The sequence below is a fragment of the Monodelphis domestica genome, chromosome 4 (assembly GCF_027887165.1).
Source record: "Monodelphis domestica isolate mMonDom1 chromosome 4, mMonDom1.pri, whole genome shotgun sequence".
Taxonomy (NCBI): Eukaryota; Metazoa; Chordata; class Mammalia; order Didelphimorphia; family Didelphidae; genus Monodelphis; species Monodelphis domestica.
In genome coordinates, this window is record NC_077230.1 from 377,993,710 (window position 1) to 378,009,075 (window position 15,366).

Here is a 15,366-nt window from a genome sequence, read left to right on the forward strand (position 1 = left end):
ATGGGCTTCCTGCTTGACGGGAGAAAGAACTTCTCATGTTATTAATCACTGCTTAATGACTTTTCAGAGGGCTGGTCCCCACAGAACATTTAAAACAGATAATGGACCTGCTTATACTTCCAAACAATTTTCTTTTTTGTCAAACTTGGGGTATTCAACACCTAACAGGTATCCCGTACAATCCACAAGGACAAGCTATTGTGGAGCACAGTAATCAGATCTTAAAAACATTTCTTTTTAAACAAAAAGGGGGAGATAGCACCCCACATCTATGATTGGCAATAACTGTATATACTATAAGTAATTTGATCTTTACTTCCAATAATATATCCAGAGCTGAAAATTTTTTCTCTCTGCATTTTCTTGTGAATGAAATTCAGGTACTACTACTCACATGCTCCCTGCCCCAGAACAAAAAATTTGTCATGTGGAAAGATGATAATCAATCCTGGCAAGGACCTTACCCAGTGGTCCTGCAAGGCCGAGGTTTTGTTTGGGTCTCCACAGGTAAAGACAGAGTATGGTTCCCTTCCCGCCCAGTTCAAGAAATTGTCCATAAAGAGAAGGACAAGGGGGGGGTGGGGAGAGATAGAGAAAGAGAGAGAGAGAGAGAGAGAGAGAGAGAGAGAGAGAGAGAGAGAGAGAGAGAGAGAGAGAGAGAGAGAGAGAGAGAGAGAGAGAGAGAAAGAGAGAGAGAGAGAGAAAGAGAGAGAGAGAGAGAGAGAGAGAGAGAGAGAGAGAGAGAGAGAGAGAGAGAGAGAGAGAGAGAGAGAGAGAGAGAGAGAGAGAGAGAGAGAGAGAGAGAGAGAGAGAGAGAATTTCTCCTATGTCACCTCCCCTAAGTTTTCAAGTTTTCACATCTACCAACCACAGACCTAGCTTAAGGGTTCTTGCTTCACTTTAAATATGGGTTGGGGACTTTTCATTGTTAAATCAAAAGTTTACAACTTTATCTTCCCCTAAAGTATACCTAAGTATGGGTGGAGTAATGTTAGAGTTCCCACCTACATTCCTGACTAAAGTCCCTTCAATGAAAAATAAGAGGATAACAAACTTAACCAAAAATGTTCTAAGGTAGAGTCTGAGGATTTTTAAGATTCACAAGTCTGAGAAATTTTAAGATTCACACATTATTATGGTTATCCTGACCTGTCAGACTCTTTCTGGCAAGGACCTTATTGTATAGACAAAGGAGTAAAATATGAAGATTACGGCCAACTACAATATCTAGGTTGGTTAGGGGAATCTTGTGATAGTACTTGGGGACAAGAAAGACCTATTTGTCCATATGTGATGGAATATGAACAAAGAGACACGGTTAATATGCTTCCGCCCTTGCTATCATGTAGATCTAAAAGGGCATCGTGTATTCATTGGAAAAACATGACGGGTGTCTTGGCATAACGACACAAGGTGTATTGGAAAGAAACTGGATTCTTATAAATTTCATGATTGTGTTATAGGAGGATACAGCTTGCCCTTTGTGGGTGATGGCCCCCAGAGCTAATTGGTTACGTTCTGCTAATTTCACACAGACTTTGACTGATTATGGAAAGATAGCCCTGGCATTGGATAAAGTAAATATGTCTCATTATGTTAATGTTACTAATAATGGGAAAGTCCAAAAACCAGTAAATAGCAGTGTTACATTAGACATTCAAACTTGCCTAACAGGGGGATATGCTTTTATAACTACAGTAAGAAATCTTCCTGAAGCTTTGAACATTACTGAATTAACACACAAAGGAGTTAGATATTGGAGTGTAACCTGTAGCAATTGTAGGGTCAGTTATTGTGTAGGATCATGAGTGGATGGGCCGGTCTTAATCATCAAATGACCACGCATGGCCCCTTTTGCCACTGAACATAAAGATTCATGGTATGATAGTCCAGGGGATCAAGTTCTTCATGTATTACAACAAAAAATAAAACCACGACATAAACGATGTATTACTTGTATTGCATTAGGCATAGTAGCATTAGTTTCTGCATTGGCTTCTACTATAATAGGTTCTGTATCTTTGGCAAATCAGTTTCTAACTTACATACTCTTGAACATGATGTCAATTATTTGAAAGCATTGGCTGCTAATGTAACCTCAGCATTAGAAAGACAAAAAAAAATTGATATAAATTTTTACAAAAGTATTATGATGTTACAGAAAAATATGATTGATCTAATGAATGAAGTAGAATATTTGTCATTGAAAACCCGCATGAAATGTGATTATAGATATACTGTATTTTGCTTGCTACCCATAACAGTAAATAATGATACAAAAACATTGGAAAAAATAAAATGACAATTACAGGGATAATGGGACCATGAAAACATCACTAAGGATATTAATGATTTGAGTATATTAATTCAGAATATTGATTCATCCTTACAGGAGGATTTTGAACCACAGCATATTGCAGATTCTTTGTATAATTGGATTGAAACAAAAAAGGGATTGTTTTCCTCCTTATTTCATGATATTAATCTTCTTGTGGTTGGTGCACTTGTGATTTTGTTTATCTGTTTATGCTTGCCTTGTTTATTAAAAGCTTTTATGACTAGTTTTGCTGTATTGCAAAAAACTATTAATGGGATCCTGTACCAAAGGGAATTGGATGGCATAAACAAAAAGGGGGAATTTCAGTGAACCTTTCATGACCTCATGGAATAGAGTTCCTCTTCCCAGGTGTTTGTGACATACCATTCCTGCTGAGTACGCCAAAACATAGTAATCTTAGTTCAAGGCTGCATGAAAAGTTCAAGATCTCCTGAGAATGGGTTAACTCCCCTGTTCACATTCTGGGGAGGATTGGGGAGAATAGATTGTTTCTCTCGAGAAGAGCTTAAAATCTTGTGTGCTGCTTACAATAAACGTTTATTATCTCTGCTTTGATAATGTTCCAGTCTTTCTTTCTTGTGACTCCATAGCAGTCCCCAGCAAACTTGAACTTGCTTGAGGTTCAAGGTTGCAGCAGTTTGATATATGTTAGACGCAGGACTTCCCTGTCCCACACTTCTGTCAAGCACCCCACTTTGGCTGCCATCCTGGTTTCCCTATCCCTGAGGGAAAAGGAAAAATCATACCAAAGGATGCTATTTCCCATTTTCTGCTAAAAATCTAGTCCCTTTTCTTTCTTTCATAGTGTGGCAAACTTTCTGTAGTCCTGGCTGCTGATTAAGTGCATAATTGCTACTACAGGCTTATGTGACATAAATCACTTTAATTGGGCCCTGATTCAAGGACCTGTTATAGGTTTATTTTTCCTTTACCTCAAATTTTTATACATAAGATTTTGATATTTCATTCAGAAGTTGTTTTCTCTTTTATTTGGATTTTTTGGATGCTTTTTATTTTCTTTTGACAATTGATTCATATACCTCATATACCTGATCTTGGAACTCCTGACTACAAAAAAATCCTTTTGTCCTACATGTACACAAACAGAGAGGTGTAGCGTTTGGTGTCCTCACCCAAAGTTTAGGACCACTCCAATGGCCTATAGCTTATTATTCATCCCAACTAGATCCCATTGCAGCAGGAGAATCCCAATGTCTCCAGGGAGTCGCAGCAATAGCCTTGTAAGTGACAAAAGCAGCTGACCTTGTGTTAGGATGTCCTTTGACTGTCATATGTCCACATGAAGTTGAGGCCAGGTTGAAAGAATGAATAGGGAAATTAAATCAATGATTGGAGAGCTGTGCACAGAAACTTATCTAAAATGACCTGATATATTACCAATAGTGACTTACACTTTTCACCATATGAAATGCTTTATGGACATGTCCCTATGCAGACAAAAACATTTACTCCAGTTTTTATATCTATGCTGGGAGATGTAAAAATAGCTGAATATATAAGGGAATTGCAATACAGGATCAAACAACTACAAGAAATGGGACGTTAGTGTAAACAGGACCAATTGATTTCACACTACACAACATACACCCAGGTGATTCCATATATAACAAAACCTTAAGTAGACCAAATGCAACACAGCCAGCCTGGGAAGGTCCTTATCAAATTTTATTAACAGCACACACTGCTATAAAAGTTGAGGAGAAGACATCTTGGATTCACTGTGCTCATGTCAAGAAGGTGATAGCAGGTGAAGAATTGAACATCAATTGAAGTTGTCTGCAGGTAAAGAGATTAATCAAGGATGAGGAGACAATGATCAAGGTGACAAGAACTACTGCACAACAACAGAAGAACAATGGAATAGTTATAGACACTATTGTAAGAATAATGCACTGATTTACAAAACACATTAAGAACACATTGCTATAATCAATCAAAAAGGATTTTATAAGCATATAGGAAAAATTGTCTACTTTAAAAATGATTAGTAATATATAAGAATAGCTCATAATATAATTTGCAACACTACATGACTTAGTATTTAGGATTCATAGTAATAAAAATAAATATAAGTAATATAAATATACTTGAAATATTTTAGTAGGTATAAAAATTAGACTGGGTACAATTCTTATCTCAGAGGAGGATTTCATATATTCTGTAACGTAACATCAAAGGAAAAGTTTTATCTTTAGTAAAGTAAATATTCAAGGTTTTTATACTCACTTCAAGGAGGATTTTTAATTTTGCTAATAGGAGAGTTTGAAGGAATATGTAAATAGTATGTACCTAGCATGTAAATAGTGTAAATATTTGTATGTGTGTGTATATATATATATATATGAGGTTTCTTGCAAAGTTTTTTATTTTCTTACTATTACAAGTTAATTTTGAGTTTTACCTATAGATAGTTCTTGTTTTCCTGATTTAGCTTGGTTAAAAGTTTGGTTTGAATTTTCTTCCACAGTATTTGTAAGATGAATTTTGAATTGTTTTAGATAGACTTTTGCTTTCTGTAGCAGTATAGGCTATAGTTTGTTATTGTATTACTGTGTTATGGCAAATGTTTGCATTTTTTTAATTTTTGTAATTGTAATGTTTTTACTTGCAATTGTGCAATGTTAAATTTATATTTGGACTTAATATATTATTGGTGGTCACCAGGGATTGTCTACTTTAAAAATGATTAGTAATATATAATAATTAGTAATATATAATAAATCCCAAAATGAATTACTCAAGTAAATGGAATTATGGTAGTTTCTTTTACAATAGAGAAAAAATAAGGAAGAGAGAAAAGGAGAGAGAGAGGGAGAGAGAAAGCTCCAGCTTCCTCTGAACCAGTTAGAAAATTCTAAGGCACCAGTAAGGGGAAAGGAGTCTCAAGATGATGGGCCTTTCTCGGAGGTTCACAGCCCCAGAAAGGGCAAGGAAGGTAGTCAGTCTTTATACTCACCACAATGACTGTCTAAAAGGAAAGCAATCTGAGGTCTCCTGCACAAGCTCCTCCAGGGGTCCAGTTTCACAGCCAAGTGTCTTCACTCCAAGTATGAGTGTCTGTCTTCCAGTCTCTCCTCAAGTGTCACTCTTCACTCCAACTCCGAGTGACTCTCTTCACTCCAAGCCTGAGTGACTATTTCTTTCACTCCAAGTCTGAGAGTCTCTCTTTACTCTTTACATTCGAGAGTCTGTCTTCCAGTCCAAGTCTGAGTGACTGATTGATCTCATCCTAAGTGTCTCTGTTTCCACTATTTAAAAACCTTTTTCTCTTATGTCACCTCCCCTAAATTTTACATCTACCAATCACAGAGGACACTCCTCTCCAGGACTGCCCACTCTTTCACACGTGGGTCACAGACCTCCCACTCAATGTATGAAATGGGTGTTCATACCTTTTGGTTAGTTCATACCTTTTTGTAGTTAAAATGGTTAGATCTACTTTAAATACTGGGTTTACACTTTGGGGGATTTAAATCTAAAAATAGACAGGGGATTACAATTTAATCTTCACAATAAAGGAAGAGCTAAGTACTTTCATTGTTATAATCAGGGGAAAGCTAAATCCAATCTTCACAGCAAGGATTTTCTTTAATGTCTTTTTTCTGTTTCTTGAATTTCTATTTCCTATCTTTAGCATAGGGTAGTATAGAATAGGTATAGTATAGTTAGGATAAATCTAGTATGGAGATAGAACAGAATAAAGACTATATTTAAAGAATAATGGTTTAGGTATAGATTAAAATAGCATGGTTTACTAAGAGCCATTTGGAAAGACAAGTCTTTCAAGCAGATCTCAAGGGGGAAAATATTAGATTAAGCCATAGGGCTAATGAAGACCATTTGGAGTAATTGGGATCTTAGCAGCTAAGGACAAGGTAAAGAATAGTAGGTAAGGTTTCTTTAAGGCCAGACAGAAATCTTAGGAAAGTTGGCTGTGGGAATTCTGGGTAGCCTGAATCAGTTGGGTTCCAACTGCCAATGGACTCCTGGAGGCTTTTTTCCCTAGGGGGAGTGCTGGTGTTTCTGTTCCTTGGAACACTGAAAAAAGACCAGTGGCAGGTGAAGGAGGAAAACAGGTTAGAGTTTCTGGAATAAGTTTGTGGGAGAAATCAACAGAAAAGAGAAAGAGCGAGTCTGTTTTTCTTTTGTGTGGCTACTGAGAGGGCCAAGCCATTTTGCGGCCTGCCTAGGCTGAAAAGTCTAGCTGGCAGTGGGCAGAGAGAGTGAATAACTGAACTGATCTAAGGCTGAAAGAGATCCAAAGAGACAGTAAACTCACTTATATAACTGGGAGGATTAGTAATTAGCATAGCTTATTTAGTAGAGACCCCACGTTTTTAGTGATAGTTTTAAGGAGGCTTGAGTTACTCGAGCAAGAAGCAAGTTCTCACCAACTAGAAGGGAGTGGGTAAAAGGTTAGATCCCCATTAAGACTAGGGAATCATTCCTAATCCTCAGCCTTGGTTACCTTTCCTTACTTTTCCTCAACCCTTTCTCAATATTTATTAAATAGAGGTTTTTTTACATCTGTCTCCAGCAGTTATCTTTGCATAGGCCTAAAACAGTTACACAGAGCTTCAGTAGCCACAAGCTATTAGGCACCTGCCCAATCTATTACAAGCAGTAAAAGATACTATATCTAATTTCCCCCCTTAACATTCCTATATTAACATTCCTGGCCATTCTTATTTGTAACATTCTTAGGGATAGATTACATTTAACATTCTAGTTCATGCTCCCACCTGAAAGTAGCTCTTTGCTGCTAAATTTGGATACACTACTACAATATATCCAAGAATATTTCTAATCCCTAATGTCAGTAAGGAAAGACAGCTCCTAGAAACTGTGGAGCCTGGTAGCCTTCAGATAGAACTTAATTCTCTAGTAGAAACAGGTTTACCTAGCTTATGAGAGGATTCTTAGTTCTCTTTTATGTTTCCCTGATTAGGAGATATGAAGGAGGAATGGGTATATTAACCCCTGGCCTCATCATTTTTTTTCTGCTCCAATATAAAGGATTTTATTTTGCTACTGCTTTCTATGGCTTGTGATGTTTCTATGAACCTCTGCTCATAATGTGACTATATGTACTTACATAGTCTCTTAGTATTTACATAGTCTCTTAGTTGCTATTTCAATTCCAATGGATATTAATCATTCCTAATTATTTTAATTTTCTTTCTAGATGTTGATTAATTGGAGACATATTTCCAAACAATCAAAGGGAGAATGTGAAATTTGAAAATTGGTATTTCACGATTAACTACTGATTCAAAATTATATCTAATCAGTGTATCTAATCAGAACAAATATTTACAAATCAAATTTAGACCTCATTGTATAGGCCAGTGATCACAAATCTATGGCACAGAGAGCTCTCTGTGGGCACTCGGTCTCCCTCCCCTCTCATCTTACCCTCCCCACCTCCAGAGTTAATTACTAAAAAGGCAGAAGTATTAAGGCAGAGATGCTCCCTTCCCCCTCTCCACTGCGCCTGATGGCATTTTTTCACATCATCCACTCCTCTGCCCAGTAGCCCAATAGGAACTCACAGTGGGTAAGGTGGGTGGCTGACAGGTGGCAGAGCTGGAGGGGAGCAGAGAGCTTGGGGCTACTCCCCTCCCCCTCTTCACTTGTGCTGAGGACATTTCTCACATCACTCACCCATCTGCCTGCTGGGAGCCTTCCAATGCCTTGACAGAGTCACATGTGGTAGCTAAGGAGGCCACAGAGTGGCCTTTGGCAAGATGTTATTGCCCACTCAGTCCCCCTTGCATGACCTCTCTCATCAATTCCCCTTACCTATGGAGTTGACATGATTATTATTCCCCCTAGTCTCAGAAGGAATAATGCAAGAGCAAAATATCTATACCCTATTTCCCCAAAGCATCACCAAAAGATCAGACCCTCAAACCCAACCCCAAAAGACTATCATGGGTTAACTTTTACTTAAGTACATAATTCCCAGTAATCAGGCCAAGCCCAGAACTTTCCCACTCACACAAACTTATTCTCATGAAGCCAGCACACAAATCAATCATAAAGGCCCATACAAGATGTACAGGTGCACTACAAGTACACTAAGCTTCATCATGCCTCAGTAACTCAATTTTCAAACCAGTAACTCAGAAACTCCCTAGTAAGCCCTGAAAAATGACCAGTCTAATATTAAATCTGAATTGTGTTCCCAGTACCTCTCAACCTCAATGATATGATTGTTGAATTGTCTTTTAAGAACTCTTGATTGATTATTTCCTTTTATTAAAAGTAATAAGTAATTTCCTTAATTGTTTGTAAGCTCAAAACTTCTCACAGGGTAATGTGACAAGGAAATCACTTTAAAAGACTGATATATATTAATTTAAGGTCGCCAAGGAATTCAGCTATGTAATTCCTAAATGAAAACTCAAGTCAGCAGTCAACCTTTTATAAAGTTTAATTACAAACAGGTTGAAGAAAGGTATTAGAGATAGAGAGAGAGAGGGAGAGAGAAAAGGGAGAGAAGGGAATAGGGCTTAAATACCCCTTCTGTTTAGGCTGGGCCAAAAGGCCCAGAAAGAGATCAGTCCCTATTACTCACGTGACCAAAATGGAGAAACAGTCTCAGGGGCCTCCACCTCCAGCTTCCTTCAGAGCAAGCTTCTCAGAGCACCTCTCCAACCACTCAGAGCCAAAACTCTCCAACCACCAACTCCTCAGTCCTCAGACCCCTCTCTCTTTAAGCAAACCATCCAAGTTTCTTCCCCTCCATTCTCACATCTACCAATCACTGTCCATGTCTTCCCTGTGCCAATGGTGGCTCTAGCTTAACCCAGGACCACCCAGAGGTCTGTGGCTTTGCACATGTCTGTTGAAGGTCATATTCTCAAATAATTAAATTTTGATCTATGCTGTAGCCCTTCCTAAATCCTGTTAGGACTGATTAGGGTGGAAATTGTATTTTCCAAGACCTGGTTCTGTCATTCCAAGTATCTCTATTGTATCAATTCTAAAATCAATCATGACTCAAAGAACTTCCTGTTCTATGCTTAAGCATAGGTCAAAGCCCTTTCCATTGTTCAGCAAAAGGTTTCTGTCCTAAAGTAATCTTAAGTAGGGAGGAGAAGGAACCTCCCATGCCAATGGGGTTCACATTCCAATAGACTATCAGTAAGAAATTTTCCAAGTATGAAATTTCCCAATGGTGAAATTTCCAACATTTATAAGTCTAAGAAATTTTAAGGTTTACAGTAATGAGAAAATTAAGCCACCTGTGACAAAATCATTTATCTTGTGTGAAACCTTTATGCTGTCTGTAATCACAATACAAGAATATAGAATGTTAATCAAGTGATTTGTTAAAAGCTAATGAATCACTTTTCTAATTATCTCCATTTAGACACTTGTGTTAGGTAATGTATCTGTGTGTCAAGAAAATGGGTATAAAAATAAACATCAAGCCTGGGGATAGGGGAGCAGCTATCAGATGCAAAGCATTCCCTTGTCTGCAAAGATACAGCTGTCTTCCGTTTGTTATTTTCTTAACTGATCATTAGCCACCTGTCCAGAGTGAGGCTGGACCCTGTCAGTGGCATTTGCCCAGTAATCCAATGGGAGCACTTCCTCTCTCCCCTGTGTGAAATAAGGGGGGTGGCACAGCACATGATCTCTGGGGGCAGGGTTGCCAGCATGGCACTTGGTCTGGGGGGTGGGGTGCTATGACAGGTGCAGAATTGCACCTGGTACTTTTGGGGGAGTGAGCTACATTGGCTATGAGGGCTCACTGAAGAGGCATGGAAGTGCTCTTCTCTGCTCCCCCTGGTGCTGCATCAAAATGTTGGAAGTGCCCCTGTCTGACTTGGTGCTGCAGAGAACCTGCAGGGAAAGAGAAAGTTCGGAGGTGGCTTCCAGGTGGGTTTCAGTATATCTCTCCAGCCTGCTGAGAGATGAGAGACAGCTGCCTGAAGGCTGCTGTGGGGCTGAGGGAAATTGTCATATAGGCAAATGGCACAATCTGATTTAATGGTATTTTAGCCCAATATTTATACGATTTCTGCACTCTTTGATCAGAAGAAAATAACATACATTCTTCAGGGCTAATTAGTGAGTGCAGCTGCACATAGAAAAGTGGGGAGTATATATTTCATCAAATGGTTAATCTACAAAGTCCTCTTTGGTCTCTTACCACTAACACAAGGAATTCTTTAGAAGTACAAAGGTACCAGGGCATGGCTAGATATATACATGAAGGCCATTTGTCCAAGTGATATAGCTCAAGGTTTTATGATAATGAGTTAACTGGTCAGGATGCTCTGAGCCAATTAAGAAGTTTTATAGCCAGGTGTCCTTTTGACACTGATTTGTAGAGCTGCAAGATTAGACCAGTCCTTCTCAGTCTTGAGGCAAATCTGCAAATGTCTTTTCTGGCTGCTTTGCCTCAATGGGCCCAGAATATCTTTATGGACTTGGCAGAATGAGGGTGGTGTAGGGGATCAAGGGGTTAAATCCCCCTGAACTCTCTCTCCTCTATCCTTTAAATTCATAAAGAGGACACAGGTGCAGAGAAGAAAGCAACACAACCTTGAGAAAGATATGGAAAGCAGAGAGAATTCTCCTCCCTGGCTCCAGAGACCAGGCTTTAGCCAAAACAATGTGTATTGACTGTCTGATTCCAATTATGTGTTAAGCTTAGTTCCCATGGTAAAAGAGATAAAATAGGGACTGCTTCTACCTTGGGAAGCAGTCGCCTAAAGCCTGTTGATTGAGCAACATGGTGGATAAAAACTAGATTGGTATAAGCCTGCAATGTGTGAGAGCCTCTCCTCCCTTCATGCTACCCTACCCCTCAGTCCCAATCCTGGGATCCCCAAGATCGGGACAGGAGGGGACCAGTACTTCATCTCTAAAAGGTTAACTATCACTGGTATAGACCTTGTTAGATACATTCAAACTAGCTCCTCTCAGTTAAATTTGTAAGAATTTAATTTCCCTATTCTCATGGGCTGAAATCTAACCACAAAAATTCTAATCCATGAATTTTGATGTCATAGGGTTTTCCAGAGGCTTTGCTTACCCTGTTGTCTAGGGTTATGAAACTCCCTTCTTTGAATCACAGAAATCATAGCCTACCTCTGCCCCATTTCTGATGTATTTTGCATCATTTTACTTTCACATTTTCCATACTATAAAAAAGTTGCTCTGACTGTTGGTTTTATTCATGACTACTGAGGAGCCTTGGATACCACTTATTGGCAACTACTGTCTTTGCTAATGAATTGATCATGCTTAGAACTCTGTGCCTCAGTTTCTCTAAATTACAGATTTTATCATGACATTAGATATGAGGTAAGTAATGGTGATGATCCTGGGTGGCTGGGAAAATGGTGGTTCTCCCAGGAAAATAGGAAATTTCAGATTAAGTAAATGAGGAGATTATGAGTTTTGGATATGTGAGTTAAAGATGCCTAGGGACACTTAAGAGATGGTCCCTAGTAGAAAAATGGCAAGGCATTGTCACAGGAGAAAACTGAAGCTGGATATTGGATTTAGAAATCATTTTATTAGAGCCAGTACTTGAACCCATGAAAATAGAGGCCACCTGTACAAGAAAAGAAGAGATAAGTGATCTAACAATGCAAAAGAGAAGTAGACAGATATTAATACAATGCCATAAGAGCCAAGGAAGAAGTGGGTAGTCAAAAAGCTGCACAGGTCAAGAAGAATATGAGAATAGAGGATCAGATTTCTTGTTAAGAAGAGATCTGCAGTAGCACTAGGGAGAAAAGTTTCTAAAACTTGGTGGAGTGAAAAACCAAGGGATTAAGAAGTAAGTGTGTAGTAAGGAAATGAAAGAGTGTGGCAGTGAAAGAGGGGAGAGATATAGGACAATAGTTTAGGAAGGTGTTAAAATCAAATGAAGGCTTTTTGAGGATTCAACAACAACCTTTCCATACTCCATATCTGATAATAAGAAAAAATAAATTCTAAAGTTTACTTGGTATACACACATAAGAAATAAAATAAAGAGATTAATTTCAATAAGATAGCATAGTTATTCATCAAATATTTCCTGTAACTGTCCCCCTTGACAAACTTCTTATATCATCTGAGGGTATGTGAAATTCTGGTTGGTAAATTCTGATCTAGAATATTGAATTCAGTTCTGGGTATCACATTTTAGAAAAGATAATGACAAGTTAAAAAATCCACAAGAGGACTGAATTCCATACTATTGAAAGATTAAAGGAACCACTGATGTTTAACACTAGCAAAAAAGCTTAAGACAGAGATAAAAACACACTTCAAAGGATTAGTGACTACTCAGAACTCTCTATTTCAGAAAGTGCCTAGGTCAGCTCTGCTCACTTCAATCCTGGTTCCTGCTCCTGACTCTCTTGACTTTTCTACCTTCCTCTTTTTTTCCCCTACTGTGGTAGAGTCAGGAAGATCTGAATTCAAATGCAGCCTCAGATACTACCTCAGTGACTCTGGGAAACTCAGTTAAGAGGCTTATCTCAGTTTACTCATCTATAAAATATGCTGGAGAAGGAAAAGGCAAACCACTCCAGTGTCCAAGAAAACCCCTAAAAGGGGTCACAAAAAGTCAGACACAGATGAAAACAAAAAAATCCAATAACAAACCATACCTTTATATTCAACATTAGGCTTCATCCTTTTATGTTTCATCTTCTCACATTAGCATGTAAAGATAGGGACTATCGTTTTGCTTGTACTTGCATTCATAGTCTTTATTTTAGCACAGTGCTTGAAACAGTGCATTATCTATCTTTTTAAATATGTGGGCTGTCAGATGTGATTAGACTTGTTCTATTTAGATGCAGAAAGCAGAATGAGGAACAACCAATAAAAGTTGCAGAAAGGCATACTGAGGCTCAATATCATTGCCAAAAAAGTGGAATGTTCTCATAAAGCATTGAGCTCCACCATACCAGAGTTCAAGAGGAAACTGGAGGACTGACTATTTGTTTTCATTGTTCAAGAAAATTTCTAATAAAATACAGGTAGATTCTAACCCCTAAGATTCTGTGAACTTTCCTAAGTAGTTAATTGATTAAAACTGCATTTATGAGGCAGTTAGATGGCTCAGTGGATTGAGAACCAGTTCTAGAAATGGAAGGTCCTGAGTTAAAATGTGGCCACAGATGCTTTCAAGCTGTGTAACACTGGATAAGTTGTTTAACCCCCATTGCCTAGCCTTTACAGCTCTTCTGCCTTGGAACCAATACATAGTATTAATTCTAAGGAGGATGGTAAAGGTTTAAAAAACAACAACAACATTCATAACCTTTCCAATCTGGCTCCAGTCAACATTCCAGACTTATCACACATTGTTCCTGTTCACACACTGTACTTCCCAGCCAAAATGGTTTGCTCACAATGCTTTCCAAGTTCATCTTTACACAGGCTCTCCTTTGTTCTTGGACTATAACTCCCTCAAAGCTTGACCCAAGAGCTATCTCCTGCATAAGGATTTTCTTGATTTCTACTCTCCCATCCCCAAATTATCTTGAATTTATTTTGCATTTTGTTCTACCTAAATATTGTTTGCTCTTATCAACCTGGAAAAACTCAGACCAACTAGTTGATCAGTTAAAAAAAAAAAGTGAGGCATTTATTCAGGGTGGAGGAATTGCAATTTGGTGCAAAATACTGCCTTATTCAGACAGGGAGGCCTGGGGAGGAAGGAGGAAAGTGGGTTCTTGTACAATACAGTACTGTGAAATAGTAGAACAGTGTGTATATAGTCTGGGTGTATGGAACAGCTGAGCTGCTGGGAGTGTTGAAGGCATTGAGGGGTTGTTGCAAAAATGTCATTATCTCTATCCAGAAACAGGAGCAGTTAGGGGTATAGGGAAGGGTATCTTCTTGGGGCAGTTAGAAACTGCTGGTCAGAGTAGCATAGGGGTCCAGTATCCCAGGGGGTGAGATACTCTTAAGCTCTTTTAGGGCAGGTTTAGTTTTTTACTCCATACCTGGAACTCTCCCTTTCAAATCCTAATTACACCCTACCATCTGCTAGAAACCTTTTCCAGCTCTCCTTAATGAAAGTGACTTCCCTGTGAAATTACCTTCCATCTACCCTGCAAAAATCTTGTTAGAAACAGAATTGTTTATATGTTGCCTCCTCCATTAGAGTGGAGGGCAGGGACCTTCTCTTGTTTCTTTATATTCTCTTTTTTTGGTACAGTGCAAGGCACATAGGAAGAGTTTAATAAATGTTTGTTGTTTGATACTGTGGGTGGATTCTCAGCACTTGCATAGTTTACAGTAATTAAATGCAGTTGTTTGTTTTTTTAAAGCTCTTACCTTCTGTCTAAGAAACAGTATCGATTCTAAGGTAAGAGAGTGGTAAGGCTAGGCAATGGGGGTTAAGTGATCTGTTCAGCCATACAGCCAGTAATTGTCTGAGGCCACAATAGAACTCAGGCCATCCCAACACCACACCAGGCTCTTTATCCATGGAGCCACCCAGATGCTCCTCATTGACTGCATTTTGTGTAACAGCCTGAGCCCAACCCAGATGGGTCGAGGCTGGCTTTCAGAGGGAGGGGATTAGCCTCAGAATCCGAAGGGCTGAATTTCAAACGTTGGCTTTGCCCGGGCAAGAGACTCGGTTTCCCCCTCAATAAAATGGCGATAGTAACTCTTGGAAGAGTGACAGGCTGCCAGAGCACTGCTTGGCCACCAATCCCATCACCGAGACTTTCAAACTGTGATCGCCTGTGTGATAGTGGACTGGTCAAGCTCCTCCCTAAATCTCAATCTCTGGGACTCACTGATCTCGAAACTCCTCCCAGTTCCAAGGAATCAGACCTTTCCTCCCATTCCCGCCAGTCGGAAAGGATAGCGTTTGCTCTCGCGGTCAGTGACGCGCGAGTTCCAGAATACCTGAAGCGAGAAAAAGGTCCTACATGGAATAGTGACGTCATCTCCGGGGACGGGACTTATGAAAGACCTGTTCATTGGTTACTTTCCAGGGGCGTTCCTCTGAAATAGGCTTCTATCTG

The 15,366-nt window shown here is 39.1% G+C and overlaps 1 long non-coding RNA gene across 1 annotated transcript; it reads right to left on the minus strand.

The window, feature by feature from the left end:
• Positions 1-4,002: 4,002 nt before the first annotated feature.
• Positions 4,003-15,236, minus strand: LOC103093915 (uncharacterized). The gene is made up of 3 exons (XR_008911510.1): positions 15,136-15,236; positions 12,985-13,165; positions 4,003-4,135 (listed from the first exon to the last, which is right to left on the minus strand). It is a non-coding gene; the product is annotated as an uncharacterized LOC103093915 (long non-coding RNA).
• Between the last annotated feature and the right edge of the window lie 130 nt (positions 15,237-15,366).